We start from the raw sequence: 12,768 nt of genomic DNA, 5'->3' as shown, positions 1-12,768 counted from the left end.
ATTTATTCCAATAGGTATATTATTTGTATTTGTATTCATTCTAGTTTTTATATTGTATTTTGTATAATTATATATAAAATTCAAAAATAATATGATAGTAAAGTGAAAATAAAACTGATAAGCAATAAATAAATATTTGTTGTCATCATTCTTAAATAAAATACATAACTAGTTGGTATACCTTTGTAATGAATATAAATTAGAAACAAATACAAGATTCATAAACTATAACGTGAGATTTTAAATAAATACAAAAATATTAAAAGCATACATATTGGTTTGAATACGAATTGATAAATGATACAAAATTCTGAAGAAAAAAAAAACTGTAAAAACAAAACAAACTAATAGAAAGTTGTTCTTCTTATAAATAAAATACATAACTAGTTAGCATATCTTTATGATGAATATAAATTAAGAATAGATACAAGATTCATGGACTATGCAACAAGAGATTTTGGATGAATGCAAATATTAAAAGCGTACATAACAATAGTTTGAATACAAATTGAGAAATAATACAAAATTTTAAAAGAAATTATAAATTCAAAACAAACTAATAGGAAATTGTTCTTCACCTTGGTCTTCATCATGTTTTTCAAAATCTTCTGCACCCAATTTCTTTTATTATTTATTAATAGTGTGTTTATCCTGACATTGCTATCTTGAACTTGAATGTGGATAAAATCATGAAGTAACTTAGATCTCCTCTCTTGAGCCATTTTTAATCGCAGATTTTTGGAGTAAAAATCTCCAAAAAAGTTGATTGAAAATGTAAACAACCTTACATAAAAATTGAGAATAATGACGAAAAATTCGAAACAATATGAAATTGAAAACAAATCAAAAGAAATCTAAAAATCTAATTGAAATACCTTAACCAGATTAAAAATTTGATGAAATAATGTATACTTGATTGTTTATCTACTAAGAAAACCCTTGCTTTAATGTATAGATTTTATTGAAGAATTAAATTTTGGATAACTTTTGTTTGAAGAATAAAGAAAATCTGGAAACTTAACAAGTGAGAATTTTTTTAAGAGAATGAAGTGAAAAGGGGAGAAACAAGATGAAGAGAGAATATTATACTTGTTTTTTATTTTAAATTTGTTATTAGTTAGGTTTGATCACATTATGAAATCTTTTAATTAATAAAAAGAAATTCCAAAAATAATAAATGTGAATACAAACTATTTTTAAAATATTCTCATTATTATTTTAAACAAATATTTAAAGTATTGTCATTTTAACTGAATATGTTATATATTATGACTATATAACTAATTTTCTCTATATTTTTTACACTTGGACAAGTGAGCCATTTATATAGTTTTATACTTTAAAAACAAGAACTTCTACAACTAACAAGAGAGAGAAAATATATTAATACATAAACTGAATTGAACAAATATAAAAATGCAAGAAAAATTATATGTGTTTGCTAATTTTTTTAATTGTTATTAATATTTATTAATTTGTGAATTATACCGGATATATTATTGTTGTTGTAGTTGTATGTTTGTTTGACAAATTTATTTTGATATGATATTCTTTGTGTATTTTCATGTTGTGTTTTTTTAAAAGTTCTTTCATAATTATTGTGATTTTAAAATGTAGTCATTTTATTTTAATTGTTACGATCTGAAATGTTGATTGTTACCTTATTTTTAAATTATAACTTTTGAAGGAAAGTAAAAAAAGTTAATTATATTATTATTGTGGAGATGGCTGCTTAAATCAAAGTATCACTACTCAAAGAAATAGTTTAGGTTAATTTTGGATCGAGAATAAATGTTGAAGCCAATGGGGATACGTTTTCATCCTACTGATACAGAGCTAATCAACTATCTTAAGATGATTTTTAAAGGCGAATTATCTTTGGATCAATAATGTTCTATCCAGTTTGCGGATATATATGGAGATCAACCACCATGGGAGATATTTGGAGCTAATTCTAAAGAGAAGTTTCGTTACTTTATTAGTCCTTTGAAGAAGTAGAAGATTGAATACAAAAGGTTTTCTCGAATTTGTGCTAAATAGACGTGGAAAGGGCAAACTGAAAAACATCTTATAAAGAGGAATCGTACGGCACCAGTGGTAGGGTTTAAGAGAAATTTTAAATTTAAAACAAGTGAGTATGACCAAGATAAAACCTGGTTGATGGTAGAATATCATGTCACGGATAGTTTCTTTAAGGAAAATAATCATATTCTTAAAGAAAATTTTGTAGTATGTCGAATAAAGAAGAAGTTGGATAAAAAGAAGAATGTGGATCACGTTATGGAGGCACAAGATGGAAATGTTGCAGGAATTATTGATCATATATTGCTTGAACCTAATGATCATAATAAGGACTACTCCACAACGGAAGATCAAGTTATGATTTATGATAAACAAGAGGCTACAACTTTCGAATATGATGTTTAAAACAGTACTTATGAAGCTACTACAACGGAAAACAGAGAGAAAACATTGGAAGTACAAGAAGGCCGCCACAGAGTTGATGATATTAGAATCGATGAATTTTAGGAAGAGATGTATAGAACATTTGAGGAAATTCCTGTTGATATTTCCAACGATTGGTTGAATAATTCGCACGTTCTACAAGATATATAATACACATAAAAATATTTATATAGTTAGTTCATTAAATGGATTATGCAGTTGAAGAAGAAATTGTATACAGTTCAATTTACAATTTATCAATTACTTTTCTTACGGAGAACATTTTAGGTGTTAATTGTTACATCTTATAATACAAGATGTTAGTGAAAACTTACAAGATAACAAAAATTACAACATTACAATTGAAAATAAAATGAAGAAATAAAATCTCTTCAGGCTGAGGCGTGGATATCTCGCTCTCTTTAAGGAGATTCAAGCCCATTGCAGCAAACTTTTTCACCGGTCCAGCAGTAGTCCTCTTTGACTTGTCCCCTCCAAGATACAACAGCCTTCACAAAATTATATAACTCAACAACTCTGGACAAAAGTTGAGTCCAAAGCTCCACAAAAGAAACACCTCCCTTCAACTAATAAGAACTCTCTTTTAGATAAACTTTATGCACTCTATATTTTCTTGTGATTTGTTTTACCAAATCAAAGGAAGACCACCACTATTTATACTACAAGAAGTCTTTCTAGTAATGAATAGGAAGATAAATGGTGTAGTAAATGGTGAAGATAAATGGCCTTAGGAGTTACATATGTTACATGGTATAATGAAGGAATTAAGAGTAAAATATAATGTGGGCAACAAAAGCACCTAGTGTTATACTTTGACTATTTTAACATTCACTACAACGTTCAGCAGAAAGCAAAGTGCATAATATCTATGGTCATTAATTGACCATTAAGTAATTAGGCACAAATGCATGCCGTTGCAGCAATGAAATGCCAGGACTCCAATGTTCTCTATTTCATGTTGATTGTGACAGAATGACATTCATCCAATGATAAATTATGTGAGACAATTTTAATAGTAAATAAATATTAAAATACTCAAAATGACCAACAATTCCCCACTCATTTAATATTGGAAAAGAGAGTATATCAGCTGAAAAAGATTACTACGCATAATGAAGGTGTGCTCTGCATTGAACCTCCACTTAGTGAAACAGTAACTTTTACTTCAGAGTTGTAGTGGTCTCAGACTTGAACTATGACAGCTTAAGGGAAATAAAATATCACTGCTCACACATGATAATCAAGGTGTTGACATGAGCTTTAAAAGCCAGCACGTTATAGCCATGTGCTATCCCGATTTCATGAGTGCATTTGAGAATAAGTCAATTCTCATAAGAAGCAACACACTTCCACATAGTGATCTTGTAAGCTTAACACTCCACCCATATGGGCTACAGATATTCATTAAGAGTTTTACCAACTCAACCTTCACAAACTACAGGAAACAATGACTATGGAGGGAATTAAGAAAATGTATTTTTCACAACAAGTCATCATATGATTAGTTTTTCCCTTTGAACCTGGTTATAGGATCTCTAGTCCCCAAATTGACTTTCCTCATATATGACTCAAGGTTTTGTAGGCTTCAATCTCATCCCCTTGATGTGCTCCAGACCTTTTCTCTTGTTAAGGCCTTAGTAAGAGGATCTGCAGATTATCACAAGATTTGACATAATCAATATTATGGTACCATTTGTCAAATATGATCTTACATTATTGTGTTTCCTCCTTATAGGCCTGGATTTACCGTTGTAATAACGGTTTTGAACTCTATCAATTGCAGTGGTGCTATCACAATGAATTAAAATAGGAGGAATTGGTTTTTCAAAATAAGGAATTTGAAACAACAAATCTCTTAACCAATTCGCTTCCTCACTAGCTGAAGCTAAAGCAATTAGTTCAGCCTCCATGGTAAAGTTAACAATTATAGTTTGCTTTTTTTGATTTTCAACAAACAACACCACCACCTAAAGTAAAAACATAACCAGTGGTAGAACAGGTTTCACCTGATAAAGTGTTTCAATCTGCATCACAAAAGCCTTCAAGTACAGCAGGATATTTTTTAAAGAACAAACCACAATTTTTCGTTCTAATTAAATATATCATAACTCTTGTTACAACATGACAATGTTCAATACCTGGCTTGCTTGTAAACTTGTCAAATTCTCCTACTACATATGCTATATCAGGTCTAGTGCAATCAGTCACATATCTCAAACTTTAGACTATACTAGTATATTTATTTTGATTTATGACATCATTTTCACTTTCAAAAGGAAATAAGTGAACACTTGAATCAAAAGGAGTAGCGACATGCTTGCAATCATGAATGTTATATTTTTTCAAAATTTTCTCAACATAATGTGATTGGTCAAGGAAAATTCCCCCACATGTTCTTTTTATTTTTAATCCAAGAATAAAATTTATCTCACCAAGATCTTTCATATCAAAATGGCTTCTAAGAATATTTTTTGTTTCATCAATAACATTCATGTTAGAGCCAAAGATCAACAAATAATCAACATATAGACAAATAATCACATATGAATTCCAAGACTTATGATACATGCACTTATCACACTCATTTGTTTTAAAACCATTTTCAATCATGCAGGAATCAAACTTTTCATGTCATTGCTTTGGTGCCTGTTTCAAGCCATATAAGAATTTAGTAAGTTTACATACTTTGCTTTCTTGACCTGCTTAAACAAAACACTCGGGTTGATCCATATAAATTTCTTCATTTAGATCTCCATTTAGAAAAGCAGTTTTTACATCCATTTGATGAATTTGCAAATCAAAATATACAGCCATAGCAATTAAAAGTCTTATGGATATAATTCTTGTTACCGAAGAAAAAGTATCAAAAAATTCTAGGCTTTTTAGTTGTTTAAAACCTTTTGCAATTAGCCTAGCCTTGTATTTATCAATAGATCCATCCAGTTTCAACTTTTTTCATAAGACCCATTTACAATCAACAGGTTTACAACCCGGTGGTAAATCAACTAGTTTCCAAGTTTTATTAGAAATTAGTGATTACATTTCATCATTTACAGACTCTTTCCAAAAAAAATAGAATCATGTGAAGATAAGGTTTTTTAAAGTTAGAGGATCATTTTCAACATTAAACACATAAAAATCTGGACCAAAATCTTTTTCTACTCTATCTCTTTTACTTCTTCTTAACTCAAAATCATTAACTTCTTTATTTTTCAAAGTAGAAGTAGAAGAACTAGGTATTGACAAAATATTTTGTTCAATTCTTTGACCCCCACTATTTTAGTATCAAAAGGAAATTTATTTTCATGAAAAATAGCATCACCTGATTCTATCACAATATTATCTTCAAGACTAAAAAATCTATAGGTTATACTTTTTGAAGCATAACCAAGAAAAGCACTAGTAGTAATTTTCTTACCCAACTTTGTAATCTTGGGATCCATTAGCCTCACAAAGGCTAGACAACCCCTTAGATATCCCAAACTTGACTTGTAACCTTTCCACAATTCAAAAGGTATCAATTTAGACTTTTTATGAGGCACACGATTTAACACATAACAAGCAGTAAAATAGCTTCACCCCAAAAATTTAAAAGTGCATGTGACTCAATAAGCATGCATTAGTCAATTCAATCAAAGTTTTATTTTTCCTTTCTGCTACTCCATTAGATGAAGGAGAGTAAGGAGGAGTAGTCATGAATTATTCTCAATGATCTAACAAAAGAATTAAACTCATTTGATTCATATTCACGGCCTCTATCACTTATAATTCTTTTTATTTTTCTTCAAAACTGATTTTCAACTTCATGGAGATAAGTTTTAAAATTTTCAAAAGAATCACTTTTATTTTTCATCAAATAAACATATGTAAACTTAGAAAATCATCAACGAAAGTGATAAAATATCTATTACCTCCACGAGTTAGAATTCCACCAAGTTCACAAATATTAATATGAACTAATTCTCTAACAAAACAGTTTTTCTTTCAACTTGAAAATGAGGCCTTTTAGTGATTTCGTCTTTACTACAAGCCTCACACTTCTCAAAATTCTTTTTAATCAATGGGATTAATCCTAAACTACTCATGATTCCAACATAACGATTATTAATATGATACAAACGAGCATGCCAAAAATTGGTAGAAGAAAGCATATAAACAGAAGTATAAGTTTTATTCATCTCAACATTTAACTTAAACATCCTATCACATGCATACCCCTTCCCCACAAAAATACCTTTCTTCACTATTACATATAGATCAGATTCAATAATCTGTTTAAAGCTTGTTTTATTAAGAAGAAAACTAGACATCAAATTTTTTCTCATAGAATGAGTATAAAGTACATCTTTTAAAGTTAATACCTTTCCAGAAGTAAAACACAATTCGACATCTCCGTTTCCAAGCACTTGAGTAGTATGGGCATCACCAAGCATGATAGTTTTGGGCTCCTCAAAATGTGTATATTTTTTAAACCAGTCTTTGTCATAACAGAAATGACGGTTTGCACCAGAATCAGCCCATCATCCATCAACATTCTCAACCATGTTTATGTCGGTAATCACCGCCACAAAAGGTTCTTCGATAACGTTTTCATGCGGGTTAGGACCACATTTCCAGAATCTGCAAAATCGAGCAATATGCCCACTCTTGCCACAAACAAAGCATGGTCCCTTTTCTTGAACTTGTTGAATTTGTGCTTGATTATTTTCACTATTATTTTTCTTGGGAGGTCTACCATTATTTTTCTTGAATTTTTTCTTCTTAGGCTTTAAAGAAGTATTTTTGTGAGTTTCAGGAGTAACATTATTCGAAGTAATTAAATTTACCTTCGTTGTGATATTGTTCTCTTCTATTTGTAAAAGTGTATCTTGGCCTCTTGCTTCTTCTTCCATGCGGATTTTCATTATCAAGGTTTCAAGAGAGGTTTCCTTTTGTTTGTGGCGCATAGTTTTTTGAAATTCCTTCCAAGAAGGTGGAAGTTTATCCACTATGCCACAAACAATAAAGTTATCTCCAATTTTAATCTCTTCGGACCTAAGCTCTCCAACAATCATTATGAAGTCTTGAGTTTGATCTACCAGTAATTTGTTGTCCACCATTTGGAAACGAAAAAATCTACTAGCTGCATATTTTTTCGCTCCAACCTCTTCGGTATCATACTTGTTCTGTAATGCTTTTCAAATTTTCTTTGCACTAGATTTAGTTTTATCATAATAATCATAAAAATTATCAGATAGACAATTAAGAAGATAATACCGACACTTATAGGAATCAACATCATACTTTTCCACTTTCTCTAGATGAGAAATAGTTTCATCATCATTCATAGAGGTGATGTCTTCTTTATTAGGATTTTTCTCAGTTAACACATAAGAAACATTGAGAAGACTTAGGTAGAAAAGTACTTTATCCTTCCATCTCTTAAAATGGTTATCATCGAACCGAAATGGCTTGTTAAGGTCTCCCATCTTGACATTCGCGATTTTTTCAATTGTAGCCATCTTGATTCTTCTTAAAATTGTTAGTGAAAACTTAAAAGATAACAAAAAATTACAAGATTACAATTGAAAATGAAATGAAGAAATAATATTTCTTCAAGCTGAGGGGCGAATATCTCTCTCTATTCAAGCCCACTGCAGCAAACGTTTTCACCGGTCCAGCAGTATTCCTCTTTGACTTGTTCCCTCCAGGATACAACAGCCTTCACAAAATTATATAACTCAACAACTCTGGACAAGAGTTGAGTTCAAAGCTCCACAAAAGAAACACCTCCCTTCAACTAATAAGAACTCTCTTTTAGACAAACTTTATGCACTCTATATTTTCTTGTGATTTGTTTTACCAAACCAAATGAAGACCATCATTATTTATACTACAAGAAGTCTTCCTAGAAATGAATAGAAAGATAAATGGTGTAGTAAATAGTGAAGATAAATGGCCTTAGAAATTATATATGTTACAAAGTATAATGGAGGAATTAAGAGTAAAATATAATGTGGGCAACAAATGCACCAAGTGTTGCACTTTGACTATTCTAACGTTCACTACAACGTTCACCAGAAAGCAAAGTGCATAATACCTATGATCATTAATTGACCATTAAGTAATTAGGCACAAGTGCATGCTGTTGCAGCAATGAAATGCCATGATTCCCATGTTCTCTATTTCATGTTGATTGTGACAGAATGACTATTCAGCCAATGATAAATTATATGAGACAATTTTAATAGTAAATAAATATTAAAATGCTCAAAATAACCAACACAAGACATGCAGTTTTGAATCACCTGTGCTCACCCTTTACAGATCGAGGCTTTGATCTTAGTGTCTTGTAGTAAGCAAACAGTTCACTGGTGGCTGTCTATTATGTGTGAATACGTGCATTGCAAATTTGAAGTTAAAAATGGATATGATTAGTATTTTGTGACTTATTTTTAGCTTCACATAGTAAAGCAAACTTATATTGTTAGAGTTGCTTCAACTGATTGTTGATGTTAGCTACACTTTGAATGACTGGTTCTATTGTGAATTTAACATTATAAAATAAAGTGTCAGTACCCTATGGAAAGAGCCTTTAACCTTTTATTATAGGAACAAGGCATCTACAAATTAAATTAATGCAAGGCTGGGTTTCTCACATTATATTGTTGCTATGGATCAAGGTGATCAATATAGTGCTTATATGAGTTGCTTGATTCTAAGATTCAATGTAATGTTTTTCTCTTGCAAATCAATGTAAAATACATTGATTAATGTTTAAGTTATGCAAGAATAAATGTACTAGTTACATGCATGAATAAAAATTCTTGCATAACTTAAACAAATCAGTATGTTAAACATGAATTTCGTAACATTGTAAATGTATAGTTAAGAGCTTCCTATAAGGATGATATCACTGGTGATTTGATTTACTCACGACGATAAAATTTACTCATAAAATTATAACCATCCCATTTATTCAAATTTTAGTTGATTTGATCTATTTATTTATTAATTAGCTCAATTCATAAACTCATATTTTAATTTGATATGCCATATATAATCAAAATTAAAAAATAATAGTTTCTATAAGGTACTAACAATACTAATAAAATTAAAAAATCATTAAAACATAGTAGTAAGAGTTGGACGGTGTTAGGTTATTAGCATTTTAATATTAATATTTAACATATTAAATTGCTTTATTTTGGAGTTATAAGAATGATCATTGGTAGGCATTTGTGTTTTAAACTACCAATTTAATCATGTTATTCATCTTTGACTTGGTAGCCATGTAATGTCATTACTTTTGGCTTTATTGGTTGAATTCATTGTGAGATAAAAATATTCCAATAAACATTGGAATGGATAACTTCTACATCATCCATTAGCATTGGTTGTCCATCACTTTATTTCATTCTTAATTCATCTATTACTCTTTGTAACTTTTGTAACTTATGTAACTCCTATTGTAACCTATGTAACCTATGAAACTCATAAGGCCATTATCTTCACTATTTACTACCTCCATTATCTTCCTATTCATTGCTAGGAAGACTTGTTGTAGTATAAATAGTGGTGGTCTTCATTTGGTTTGGTATACACACAAAACTCAAGAGAAAACAAAGAGTGAAAGAGTTAGTCTAAAAGAGAGTTCTTATTAGTTGAAGGGAGGTGTTCTATNCAGAGTTGTTGAGTTATACTTTGTGAAGGCTGTTGTATCCTGGAGGGGACAAGTCAAAGAGGACTACTGCTGGACCGGTGAAAACATTTGCTGCAGTGGGCTTGAATCTCCTTAAAGAGAGCGAGATATCCGCGCCTCAGCCTGAAGAGATTAATTTCTTCATTTTATATTCAATTGTAATCTTGCAATTTAATTATCTTGTAAGTTTTTTCACTAACAATTTTAAGGAGATTTGGTATTATCTTCTTAATTGTTGAGGCTGGAGCGAAAAAATAAGCAGCTAGTAAATTTTTTCGTTTCCAAATGGTGGACAACAAATCAGTGGTAGTTCATCATGATTGTTGGAGAGCTTAGGTCCGAAGAGGTTAAAATTGGAGAGAACCTTATTGTTTGTGACATAGTGGATAAACTTCCACCTTCTTGGAAGGAATTTCAAAAAACTATGCGTCACAAACAAAAGAAAACCTCTCTTGAAACCTTAATAATGAAAATCCGCATGGAAGAAGAAGCAAGGGGCCAAAATGCACTTTTACAAACAAAAGAGAACAACATCACATCGAAGGTAAATTTAGTTACTTCGAATAATGCTACTCCTGAAACTCACAAAGTACTTCTTTAAAGCCTAAGAAGCAAAAATTTAAGAAAAATAATGGTAGACCTCCCAAGAAAAATAATGGTGAAAATCACCAAGCACAAAATCAACAAGTTCAAGAAAAGGGACCATTCTTTGTTTGTGGCAAGAGTGAGCATATTGCTCGATTTTGCCGATTTTGGAAACGTGGGGTCCTAAACCTCAGGCAAACGTTACCGAAGAACCTTTTGTGGCAGTGATTACCGACATAAACATGGTTGAAAATGTTAATGGATAGTGGGCTGATTCTAGTGCAAACCGTCATGTCTGTTATGACAAAGACTGGTTTAAAAAATATACTCATTTTGAGGAGCCCAAAACCATCATGCTTGGTGATGCTCACACTACACAAGTGCTTGGAAAGGGAGATGTTGAATTGTGTTTTACTTCTGGAAGGATATTAACATTGAAAGATGTACTTTATACTCCTTCTATGAGAAAAAATTTGATGTCTAGTTTTTTTCTTAATAAAACAGGCTTTAAACAGATTATTGAATCTGATCTATATGTAATAGTGAAGAAAGGTATTTTTGTGGGGAAGGGGTATGCATGTGATAGGATGTTTAAGTTAAATATTGAGATGAATAAAACTTCTACTTCTGTTTATATGCTTTCTTCTACTAATTTTTGGCATGCTCGTTTGTGTCATATTAATGATCGTTATGTTGGAATCATGAGTAGTTTAGGATTAATCCCAATGGTTAAAAAGAATTTTGAAAAATGTGAGGCTTGTAGTAAAGCCAAGATCACTAAAAGGCCTCATTATCAAGTTGAATGAAAAACTGATTTGTTAGAATTAGTTCATATTGATATTTGTGAACTTGTAGAAATTCTAACTCGTGGAGGTAATAGATATTTTATCACTTTCATTGATGATTTTTCTAAGTTTACATATGTTTACTTGATGAAAAATAAAAGTGATGCTTTTGAAAATTTTAAAACTTATCTCAATGAGGTTGAAAATCAGTTTTGAAGAAAAATAAAAAGAATTAGAAGTGATAGAGGCCGTGAATATGAATCAAATGAGTTTAATTCTTTTGTTAGATCATTGGGAATATAATTCATGAAACTACTACTCCTTACTCTCCTACGTCTAATGGAGTAGCAGAAAGGAAAAATAGAACTTTGGTTGAATTGACTAATGTCATGCTTATTGAGTCACATGCACCTTTAAACTTTTGGGGTGAAGTGATATACCGTGGTTTCACGGTATTATTAATACTTTTTCCTTAAGTTTAGTGTGTCCAAAAGCCTTTTTGTGCTAATTTTTATATAAGTTTCTCCTTATTTGCAGGAAATATGTCCATAGATAAATGCGGAGGTTTTTGAGCGACGAAATGCAGAAGAGACCACCTACGGAGCTTGTGACGGTCCGTCGTGTCTATGACGGTCCGTAGGTGGTAGCGTAGTGCAGCTGCTGAAGGAAGATGGAGAAGTCTGACCAAGTGTGGGGTTACGGAGTCCATGACGGTCCGTCGTGTCTATGACGGTCCGTCCTGCAGGTTCGTCATGAAGTTCAGAGAAGTAATCCCAGTACCCATATTCCAAGAGTTTAAGTGTTTTGGAACGGAGACCCTCGACGGACCGTTGTGCCTATGACGGTCCGTCATACTTGCAGTCGAGGGTAATGAAGAGAGCAACAGAAGAAATTTCATCAAGTATGGGACGACGGAGTCCATGACGGTCCGTCGTGACCACGACGGTCCGTCGCGAGGTCCGTCGACCCAGTCCGCGTTTTGACAGATTTCCAGCAAATAGAGTCCTTGTTTAATTAGGTTTTTTATTTTCTATAAATAGTTCAAAAAAAACTCGTTTTTGAGGTTAGACTCTGGATCATTATTAGACTCTGTGTTTTAGTTTTAGACTTTGGATTATCATTAGACTTTTTGTGAGATTCTTGATTAGTTTGAGATTCTTGCAAGTGATTGTTGGTGATTTTTGGTGATTAATCAAGAAAACTTTTGGATTTTACTCTTTCTCATTGAAGTAAGTACATGAATTCTTATAT

General features: G+C 31.4%; 1 pseudogene; it reads left to right on the top strand.

Annotated features, from left to right (window-relative positions):
- The first annotated feature begins 1,791 nt into the window (after positions 1-1,791).
- On the top strand, positions 1,792-2,616 carry LOC114076418 (annotated as a pseudogene).
- The last annotated feature ends 10,152 nt before the right edge of the window (positions 2,617-12,768 follow it).

The sequence above is a fragment of the Solanum pennellii genome, chromosome 3 (genome assembly GCF_001406875.1).
Source record: "Solanum pennellii chromosome 3, SPENNV200".
In the NCBI taxonomy this organism is placed as follows: domain Eukaryota; kingdom Viridiplantae; phylum Streptophyta; class Magnoliopsida; order Solanales; family Solanaceae; genus Solanum; species Solanum pennellii.
This window is presented reverse-complemented; position numbering and strand designations above follow the sequence as displayed.